Source organism: Corvus hawaiiensis, chromosome 1, assembly GCF_020740725.1.
Source record: "Corvus hawaiiensis isolate bCorHaw1 chromosome 1, bCorHaw1.pri.cur, whole genome shotgun sequence".
Classification (NCBI taxonomy): domain Eukaryota; kingdom Metazoa; phylum Chordata; class Aves; order Passeriformes; family Corvidae; genus Corvus; species Corvus hawaiiensis.
The window spans coordinates 96727736-96738936 of record NC_063213.1 but is presented as its reverse complement, the minus strand read 5'-3'; positions in this window follow the sequence as shown (position 1 = coordinate 96738936).

The window sequence follows — 11201 nt, the reverse complement described above, 5'->3', positions numbered from 1 at the left end:
TTGGGATTGTCCTGGGATAAAGTGTGGGACATCCACCCATCCCATGGAGCCCCTCGGACTTGAACCTTGAAGGGATTAAATTCCCATTTCCATCGCTGATCCCTGCGGGAAGGGGAGGCTGGGCTGGGGGAAAAGGGCTCGGAGGCTTCCCGGGACAAATTTGGGAAAAGCTGGGAGATGTTTGATTTATGGGGGTTATTTTAAATTTTGTTTGCTGATGGTTTGTTCATGGGTGGAAAGATTTTAAGGGATTGTTGGAATTGCTCTTTTTTTGCCCCCCTGAAATTCCCACATTTTCCTGATCCACCCGTATTTATGGCACTTCCCATTTCCCTCCCTGCCCCATCCCACTGGGATCACAGGGATCCCCCACAGGCCGTGGATTTTATGGGGTTTCGCCGTTTATTCCCTTTTTCCTGCAAAAAAAGAAGAGCTTTTGTGGAAGGAACTGCTGCAGTCCCACAAAACCCAACGGGAGAGGTGTGAAAATCCCATAAATTTGGCTCTGGAAGCAACTTCAAGGGATTCATTGGGATAATTCCCCTCGGGAATGCCTGATTGTGGGTTGTTTATTATTATTTACACCGTGCACAGAACAATTCGTGGCGATCCCGCCATGTCCAGACACCCAGAGGGTTTTTAGGGAAGCTGGAATGAGGTTTCTCAGTTTATTTCTGGGATCTGGATCAGGTTCCACAACGAGCCTGGAGCCACTCCCATCTCGCCATTCCCAGAGCAGGAATTTTGGGGAGATTCCAGCTCTCCCGGGGGTTTTTTTCCATGGCAGAGCTTTGGGTATTCCATAAATCCAGGCCCCGATTCCTGAGGTGGGAATGGGGATGGATAATCAGAACCAGATTTGTTTTTAATGGGATTTAGGCACCTGTTTCCCTTCACCCCTTGGGATTTTTCCCTCACATTCCTGCATTTTTAACACCTTTTAAAAAAACCCTCGGCAGCGATTGAAGCCCAGCAGTTGCTGTGGGTCAATTAATTAATATAATTAATTTAATTAACACCCCGCTCTGGTGACCTTGGAGGAGTTTGGGGCTCTGCATCACCTCCGCTCAAAATTTGGGTTCGGTTCGTGGCTCCTCGCTCGGAAAATTCCTCAGGGATGGAAAACCTGAGGGAAGAACCTGCAGGGATCAGCTCTGCCAGGCTGAAACTCTCTTCCCAAGGCTGGGAATATTCCCAAAGTTGGGAATATCCCGGGCTGGGCATGGGGAGGGGAAGGAAAGGGGAAGGTGCCATCCCTCACCCGCTCCTCAGCCGAATTCCCTTCCCTTCATCCCAAATTTCCTACGGATGTAAGGATGGAATTGCTTTTCCAGCTGCTTCCCAGCCTGCCAAGGAATCCATGGAGCTGAAGGGATTCACGGGGCTGCACCCACAGCACCCAGGGGGTGGCAGCTGTCATCCCAAACCCTCCCAATTCCCAGGATTTCTGCCCAAAATCAGGCAGTGCCGGGGTCTGAAGGCTCTGGGGGCACTCCTGGGAGCCCTGGGGAGGATGGCGTGGCTTGGTGGCAGAGCTGCCCAGCTGCCCAGTGCCCGGTGTCCAGTGCCCGGTGTCCAGGGCTTGATGCCCAGTGCCCAGTGCTTGCTTCCCAATGCCCAATGCCCGGTGCCCAGTGCTCCGTGCCCGGTGCCCAGTACTCAGTGCCCGGTGCCCATTACCCAGTGTCCACTGCCTGGTGCTTGATGTCCAGTGCCTGATGCCTAGTGCCCAGTGCCTGGTGTTCAGGGCTCAGTACCCAATGCCCGGTGCCCACTGCCCAGTGCCCAATGCCCAGTGTCTGGTGTCCAATGCCCAATGCCCACTGCTCACTGCCCGGTGCCCGGTGCCCAGTGTCCACTGCTCATGCCCTGTGCCCGGTGCCCTGTGCCCGGTGCCCGGTGCCCGCTCGGTGTGCCGGGCGGGGCCGGGAGCAGCGGGGCTGAGCGAGCCCCGGTAGCCCAGGCAGGAAGCGATCGGCGGCGCCTCGGGCTCGGAGCAGCGCTGAGGGCCGGGCCCACATCCGGCCCGGGGCTGCGGGGGCGCAGGAAACGGGGGGGGAGTGCGGGGAGAGGGGGAGAGAGGAGCGGGGACCGCGGGGATGGAGGCACGGCCTGAACCGGCCCCGGCCCTGCCCTGCCGGCGGCACAGGGGGAACATCCCGGGACACGCCTGGATCTGCATCAGTCCCTGCATCCATCCCTGAATCCATCCCTTCATCCATCCATCCCTGAATCCATCCATCCATCCATCCCTCCATCCATCCATCCCTCCATCCCTCCCTCCATCCCTCCATCCCTCCCTCCATCCATCCATCCACCCATCCCTGAATCCATCCATCCCTCCATCCATCCATCCCTCCATCCATCCATCCACCCATCCCTCCATCCATCCATCCCTCCATCCATCCATCCATCCATCCATCCATCCATCCCTCCATCCATCCATCCATCCCTCCATCCATCCATCCATCCCTGAATCCATCCATCCATCCATCCATCCATCCATCCATCCATCCACCCATCCCTCCATCCATCCATCCATCCATCCATCCATCCATCCATCCATCCATCCCTCCATCCACCCATCCATCCCTCCCTGCATCCCTGAATCCACCCATCCATCCCTGAATCCATCCATCTATCCCTCCCTCCATCCATCCATCCATCCACCCATCCCTGAATCCATCCACCCATCCCTCTATCCATCCATCCATCCATCCATCCATCCATCCATCCATCCCTCCATCCATCCCTCCATCCATCCCTCCATCCACCCATCCATCCATCCCTCCATCCATCCATCCATCCCTCCATCCCTCCATCCATCCCTCCATCCACCCATCCATCCATCCCTGCATCCCTGAATCCACCCATCCATCCCTGAATCCATCCACCCATCCCTCCATCCATCCCTCCCTCCATCCATCCATCCATCCATGGATGAATGTTCAGGCTGGGAAAATTTGAATTCTCCACCCTGGAGAGGAGAAGGCTCCAGGGAGAGCTCAGAGCCCCTTCCAGGTCCTAAAGGGGCTCCAGGAGAGCTGGAGAGGGACTGGGACAAGGGATGGAGGGGCAGGGATAGATGGGATATTGGGAAGGAATTCCTGGCTGGGATGGAATTCCCGGCTGGGATGGAATTCCCAGAGAAGCTGTGGCTGCTCCATCCCTGGCAGTGCCCAAGGCCGGGTTGGATGACCTTGGAGCACCCTGGGATAGTGGGAGGTGTCCCTGCCCATGGCAGGAGTGGCACCGGATGGGATTTAAGGTCCCTTCCCACCCAAACCATTCCAGGATCCTTTGATTCCTCAAATCCACAAAACCCCAATCACGCTCTGAGCCCCCGAAAGCCCCACGGGGCCGGTGGGGAGGGGACAGGAGGGGGCAGGGGTGGGAGCATCCCTCTGCTCCCGCCTCAGCGCGGGATCAGTTGGAATTTCACCCGCCCCCACCGCCCATCGGGAATTTTGGGGCTGGAACCTGTGATTTCATCACTGCTGAACCACAACTCGGCCCTCGGGAGAGAAGAAGTGGCCGAATTCTGACGTTTTTGACGTTTCCCTCCCCAAAAATATCGCGGAAAAATCGCCGGCACCCCTCCTGCGCGGATCAGAACTAATTAATGACTAATTAATGAGTAATTAACGAGTGGCATCAGTCAGCTCAGCCATGACTCATATCCGGCTCGAGGCTGAAATATTTTTGTTTTTGCCAGCCCCAGGAATGGGAAATGTTGACAAAACTGCCCCAAATCGAGGTGGATTTGGAGCAAGGGGAAGGTTTATCCTGGCTGGAACATTCCGAGGAATTCCACAGGTGTGAAACCCACCCAGGCGCGCTAAAATCAGCTTTAATTAAGCCTCGCATTCATTTAATGAATTTCTGGATTGGAACAGCTCCGGGTGTGAAGCAGTTGTAGCTCTGCGAGCCGCGGCGGGGTTTTGGGGTCATTTCCTAATATGGACAAACCCTCTCCGCTCTCTCTCTTTCCTCTTGGCTCGGTGACAGCGGCGCCACCAAAATAGCGACAAAACCCGAAACCGAAAACCTCTTCTGCACCTCCGGCGAGGCACCAAGGGCTGGGTTAAAGGGATTTTTGGGGCGTTTTCCCCTTTTCTGCCGAATCGTGGGGTTGTGCGTTTTCCCCGCAGGGGTTCAATGGCTCCTTCCCAACCGCGGGCTGCATTCCCAGGTTTTCTCCTGGAATTTTGCCGCTGAATTAAAGGAAATAAACTCCCGGCGAGGTGCGTGAAAAGTCATCCCGCAGCCGCTGGAAGCAGCGCCACATCCCTGAATCCCGGGAAATGAGGGGTTCTCCCGGCCGCGTTTCTCTTTTTATCGGGAATTAGGAGGAGAAAACGCCCCAGGGAATTCTGTTCCAGCCCCAGGGGCGGGAGGGATGCTCAGAGCCGGCTCCGAGTGGATTCCCCGGGATCCGGGCAAGCCGGGAAAGCGGAGTGGGAAGGCAGCCGGGGACCTCTGCTGGGAGAAACCTAAAAATTCCCCTTTTTTCCCCCAAAATCGCGGCCAGGCCGGCGCTGGGAGCCCTGCGGAGGGCGCCAGCAGCTCGGCTGTCCCTGCGGCTCCCCGCGTCCCGCTGGCCCCGGGGCACCGGGCGAGCGTCCTCCGGCATCCTCCGGGCCCCGGGGCACCGGGCGAGCATCCACCGGCATCCTTCAGTCCTGGGGGCACCGGGCGAGCGTCCTCCGGCATCCTCCGGTCCTGGGGGCACCGGGCGAGCGTCCTCTGGTATCCTCCGGTCCTGGGGGCACCGGGCGAGCGTCCCCCGGCATCCTCCGGTCCTGAGGGCACCGGGCGAGCGTCCTGCGGCATCCTCCGGGCCCCGGGGCACCAGGCGAGCGTCCTCCGGCATCCTCTGGTCCTGAGGGCACCGGGCAAGGAGCGGGGCCAGCCCGGGGCGGGCTCTGAACCAGGAAGGGGGCGAGGGGAGAGGGGGCACGGCCAGGGGGCTGCAGGGGAAGGGAGAAACTTCCCGGAACTGGGAATAACGGCGGGAGACGGAGCTGTTCCTGCAGCTCATCCCATTGGGATCCTCATCCTACAGCTCATCCCATTCTCCAGCTCATCCCAGTGGGATCCTCATCCTACAGCTCATCCCGTTCTCCAGCTCATCCCATTGGGATCCTCATCCTGCTGCTCATCCCATTGGGATCCTCATCCTGCTGCTCATCCCGTTCTCCAGCTCATCCCAGTGGGATCCCGCTCCTGCAGCTCATCCAGGATTCCCGTTCTCCAGCGTATCCTTCCAGGACCGAGCTGTTCCCACGGATCCTTCAATCCCAGATTCCCACTCCCAAATTCCTGCTCCCAAATTCCCCCAAATTCTGAATTCCCAGATCTCGGAGGTTTGAGGTTCCCCTTTTCCCCTCAGGAAGGGACGGCCCTGGAAGAAGTAATTCCAGCCAATGGGATGTTGGGAATGGCATCAAATTAATATCAAATTAATATCAAATTAGAAATCCGACAGCAGCGTTTGGGTTATTCCCATTTTTTTCTTTTTTCCCAAAATATCCATCTCTGGTGGGAACAGCTTGGAAATCATCCTGAATTTAGGATTTTCCTGCCGTTCCATGAGAGTTTTCCATCGTAGTGGCCTGGACATTCCGGATGCTGCCAGGATGGATTTGGGAGGGCTCAGAGGATCCCGAAATTCCTACGGAATTGGAAGGGATCAGCCACTGGAATGAATCCTGAATTGGGATTAAGGATTCCCATCACCCAGGTGGGAGCTGCCGTTCCCGGAGGATTCCAGGGCTGGATGAGCCTGGGAAAACTGGAGGGAAAAGCGGGATTTGGGATGAAAACCGGTCTTGATGGTGCAGGGGGTGGATCCTGCTGGGAGAGGGAGCAGATCCAGGAATGGAAATGGGGGAAAAGGGGGAAAACTGGGGGGAAAAGAGGCGGGAAGAGGGAACTGGGAGTGTAAAATTTGGGATGAAATTGGGATAAAAGGGGAAACCGGGGGGAAAAAAGGACAATTGGGGGGAAAAGGGTGGGAAGAGGGAATTTGGAGTGTAAAATTTGGGATGAAATTGGGATAAAAGGGGAAACTGGGGGGGAAAAGGGACAATTGGAGGGAAAAGGGTGGGAAGAGGGAACTGGGAGGATAAAAATTGGGATGGAGTGGGGATAAGAGGGGAAACTGGGATGAAAAGGGGAAAAAAGGGTCCCTGGGCCCTGCTCAGGCTGGGACCCCCCCACATTCCCTGGGAATGGCTCCGGAGGGGAGGAATTCCCGAGGATCCCCCCCAGCGCTTTGGGGACTCCCCATCCCCTTGTCCAGAATTCCCTTTTCCCAAAATCCCGCCAGTCCAGGGGGATGAGTGCGGGTCCCACAGGGCCTCGTGCAGGGAATTCCAGCTGCCAAAAGCAGGAATTCCACCTGCGGAGCGGGGATTTATCGGGAACAGCTGAGGGATCCTGCACGGGATTTGTGGGATGGGGGGAGGCCATTCCCACCTTCCAGGAATTCTTTTTATTACAGAAAATCCCTCTTTTTCCCCCCCCCGTTTCCCTCCTTTTTTCCTGCTTTTTCCCCCATTTTTTTCCTTTTACCTCTTTTCCCTTTCCCATTATTTTCCCTTTTTAAAATTTTCCCATTTTCCCCTTTTTTCCTTTTCCTTTTTTCATTTTCCCTCTTTTTCCTTTTCCCCTTTCCCCCGTTTCCCTTTTTCCCCCCCTTATCCCTTTTTTCCCCATTTTCCCTTTTTCCCCATTTTCCCTTTTTTCCCCATTTTCCCCTTTCTACCCCATTTTTCCCTTTCCCCCCTTTTCCCTTTTCCCCCAATTTTTCCCTTTTTTCCCATTTCCCCCTTTTTTCCCCATTTTCCCCCTTTCCCCCCATTTTTCCTTTTCCTTTTTTCATTTTCCCTCTTTTTCCTTTTTTCCCTTTTTCCCTTCCCCCCCCCTTTTCCCTTTCCCCCAATTTTCCCCTTTTTTCCCCATTTCCCCCCCATTTTTCCTTTTCCTTTTTTCATTTTCCCTCTTTTTCCTTTTTTCCCTTTTTCCCTCCCCCCCTTTTCCCTTTTCCCCATTTTCCCCTTTTTTCCCCATTTTCCCCTTTTTTCCCCATTTTCCCCTTTTTTCCCCATTTTTCCCCTTTCCCCCCATTTTTCCTTTTCATTGTTTTCCCTTTCCTCCTTTTTTTTCTTTTTCTCCCTTTTTCCTTCTTTTTCCTTCTTCCCCTTTTTATTTTTCCTTTTTTTTTTTAATTTCTTCTCTTTTCCATTATTTTTCCCTTTTTTTCCTGTTTTCCCCCTTTCCCTTTTTCCCAATTCTTCCCTTTTTTCTCTCTTTTTTTTTTCTTTATTCCCCTTTTCCTTTCTCCCCTTTCTTTTTCCAGCCCTTTGCTCCCTTAATCCCATTCCCCCTCCCATTCCCCCATTCCCGATCCCATTCCCGATCCCTCCCTTTTTTCCCTCGGGATTTTCCCGGCTCCGCTCCCAAATTTATCCCCGATCCCTGACCCCGAGCGGAATCCGCTCCCCCCCGTGCAGATTTTCCCTCATTCCCGGCTGGAATTTGGGGCGGGAATCCCTGGAATCCCGCAGGAATTGGGGTGGTTATTAAATTACTTAATAATAATAATAATAATAGTAATAATAATAATATAAATGGAGATTAATGATAATTAATGGCGAATAAAAATTAATAATTAATGGTGGCGGTAAATAAAAACAAGAAAAATAATTCAAAGGATCAAAGAATAAAGCAATAAAGATAAGAAAATAAGGGAAATAATAAAAATAATAAAAAATAAAAATAAAAATAAAACCAAAATAAAAATAAAAATAAAAATAAAAATAAAATAAAAATAAAAATAAATAAAAATTAAAATTAAAATTAAAATTAAAATAAAAATAAAAATAAAAATAAAAATTAAAATTAAAATTAAAATTAATATAAGTAAAAATTAAAATAAAAACATTAACATTTAAATTTATAATAAAATTTAAAATAAAATGATTATTTTTTATATTAGTAGTAGTAGTAGTAGTAGTAGTAGTAGTAGTATATTGGAGTCACTCCTCCCTGCTCAGGCCGATCCCAGGCTTGGCCTCCCAAAACTGGGAATACTTTTGGAAACAGGGCTCATTTTCCTTTGGATTCCTTCCCTCCTTCCTAAAAAAAGCGGGGGAAAAGCGCTGGAAATGGGGTTGGAGCATCCCATTCCCGGTTCGAGATCCCTATTCCCGTGGGATTCGGGGTTTGGGGGATTTTTGAGTGGGTTTTAAGGAGTTTTAAGGAGTTTTAAGGATTTTTTAAGGAGTTTTAAGGATTTTTTTAAGGAGTTTTAAGGACTTTTCCAGGGTTTCCCCGGCCTCCTGCATGAGCGGGCCCATCCCACAATTTCTTGGGATAACACAAAGTTCATTAACCCCAATGAATTAATCCCAATTAACGATTGGGAGGGGCCTGCCTTTCCCATTTTTCTCTGTTTTGAGGGAAAACCTCCCAGATCCCGGAATTCCACCCTTCCTCGCTCCCCATCCCAAATCCCAGCCCTTCCCAACCCTTCCCAAGCCGCTTTTGGGTCCCTCCTTCTGCCAAACTTTGGGATTTGGGTTTGGATCCGGCCCTGCCAGAGCGGCTTCCTCGGGATATTCCCACTTTTGGCCAAGTTTTCCATGGAAAAAAGGTTGAAAGATATTCCTGGAGCGCGGATTCCATGGGGAATCCTCATTCCCGAGGCCCTAAAAATAGGGACACGTGGTTGGGTGGGAAAGAGAGGGAAGGAGCTGTGGGAATCGGGTTCAAAAGAGGCGAAAATGGGAATTTTAGGGGAAATTCGGATTCACCACCCCCTATTCCCAAAAAAACCCCACCTGCAGGAACATCCCCCAAAACCTCCCTCACATTCCCAGCCAACCCCAAATCCCCATCCCAAAAAAAAAAAAAAATACAAAGGGGGAACCTCAATGGGTTCTGGAAAAAATTCCAAAAAACCCCCAAAAATGGGATTTGTTCCTTTTTGTCCCAACCTGGATTCCGTAATTCCGCACTGCACGTGGAACGAACAATTCCAGCGCTGGAAAAGAGAATTTTAATGGAAAATCCCACAAAAACCTGGGAAAGGGGATGGGAAAAGCACTGGAAAAGGTTCTTTCCTCCCCTGCAAAAGGGAATTTTTAAAGGAATTTTTTAGGCCAGGCAAAGGCGGCTGGAGGAGCCCGGCCTGGGGAAAAAATTCCCTGGAATTCCTCAAAATTCAATGATCCCAGAAATCCCCTTGGATGTGGGATTCCAGCAGGGGAGGGAAGGTTTGGGAAACCTCGGAGGGAGGTTTTAATCCAGAGGGATGGGGATTTTTAACTCCAAGAAATGGGAATTTTGAACCCAAAGAATGGGAATTTTTAGTCCAAAGAATGGGGATTTTCGCTCCAGAGGGATTGGAATTTTTAACTCCAAGAAATGGGAATTTTGAACCCAAAGGAGTTGGGATTTTCAATCCAGAGGGACTGGAATTTTTAACTCCAAGAATGGGAGTTTTAAACTCAAATAAATGGGAATTTTGAACCCAAAGAACGGGATTTTTCACTCCAGAGGGACGGGGATTTTTAACTCCAAGAAATTGGAATTTTTAACTCCAAGAAATGGGAATTTTGAACCCAAAGGAATGGGGATTTTCAATCCAGAGGGATTGGAATTTTTAACTCCAAGGAATGGGAATTTTTAACTCAAAGGAATGGGAATTTTGGCTACAGTGGGACCGGGGATTTTAACTCCAAGGAATGGGAATTTTTAACTCCAATAAATGAGATTTTTTTAGTCCAAAGAATGTGAATTTTTAATCCAAAGAATGAGGATTTTCAATCCAGAGGGACAGGAATTTTTAACTCCAAGGAATGGGGAATTTTAACTCGAAGGAATGGGAACTTTTTACCCAAAGGAATGGGAATTTTTAATCCAAAGAATGGGAATTTTCGCTCCAGAGGGACGGGAATTTTTAACTCCAAGAAATGGGAATTTTGAACCCAAAGGAATGGGAATTTTCAATCCAGAGGGATTGGACTTTTTAACTCCAAGAAATTGGAATTTTTAACTCAAGAAATGGGAATTTTTAACTCCAAGAAATGGGAATTTTGAACCCAAAGGAATGGGAATTTTTAATCCAAAGAACGGGAATTTTAACTCAAAGGAATGGGAATTTTCAATCCAGAGGGACGGGAATTTTTTTAACTCCAATAAATGGGATTTTTTAGTCCAAAGAATGGGAATTTTTAATCCAAAGAATGGGAATTTTCGCTCCAGAGGATGGGAATTTTGAACTCCAAGAAATGGGAATTTTGAACTCCAAGAAATGGGGATTTTCAATCCAAAGGGACGGGAATTTTCACTTCCGAGCCCCCCGAGCTCCCTGACCCCCCCAGCCCCCGAACGCCCCCTGAATCCCGGAATTCCCAATTCCCCCCGATCCAAGGTGGGATTTTCCTGACTCCCCAACCCGGCTGGGTTTTCCTGGCCGTGCCTTGGAGAAAAGTTGGAATTTTCCATTCTTTTTCCAATTTTTGTTTCGCTTTCCTCCTACTCCAACCAACGTTTTCATCACCAAAAACCACCCCCAAAATCCGATTTTTTTTCTTCTTTCGCCCCCGTTCAGAGCTAAAACAACTCCGGGAATGTCCCTTTGAGGGAATTTCTCTCCTGGAAGTGGAATTTTGACCCCAAACCACCTCCGATTCACTCATTTTAACCCCAAACCAGGCAATTCCAGCCCCAAATTTGGATTTTCCTTTTTATTTTTTAAATTTATATTTATTTTCTTCCATTTATTTCCACTTCAGCACCGCTCCCCTCTCGTTATTTTCTTATTTGAAGTTGATTTTCTTCATTCTTTGGTCGCTTAATTTCCCTCAAACCCCTCAAAAACTATCACAATTAATATCAGGACGATAATTAGGATCATTTTAATGATTATTTTTCGCTGGTAACGGGCGCTTCTGCTGCTCGAGACGCCGTTGTTATAAAAAGTTTTGAGGTATTCTGGATATTTTTTCTTTTTTTCCCCCAATTCCCGGCCTTATTTACAGAACATTTACAGAGATTTATTGCGATTTACAGAATATTCACAAATATTTACAAATATATATTACAAATTCAAAAATCTCCGCCCGTGAGCGCCCAAAATGTGATTTTTTAATAGAAAAACTGATTTTTTTTTAATATAAAAAGTCAATTTT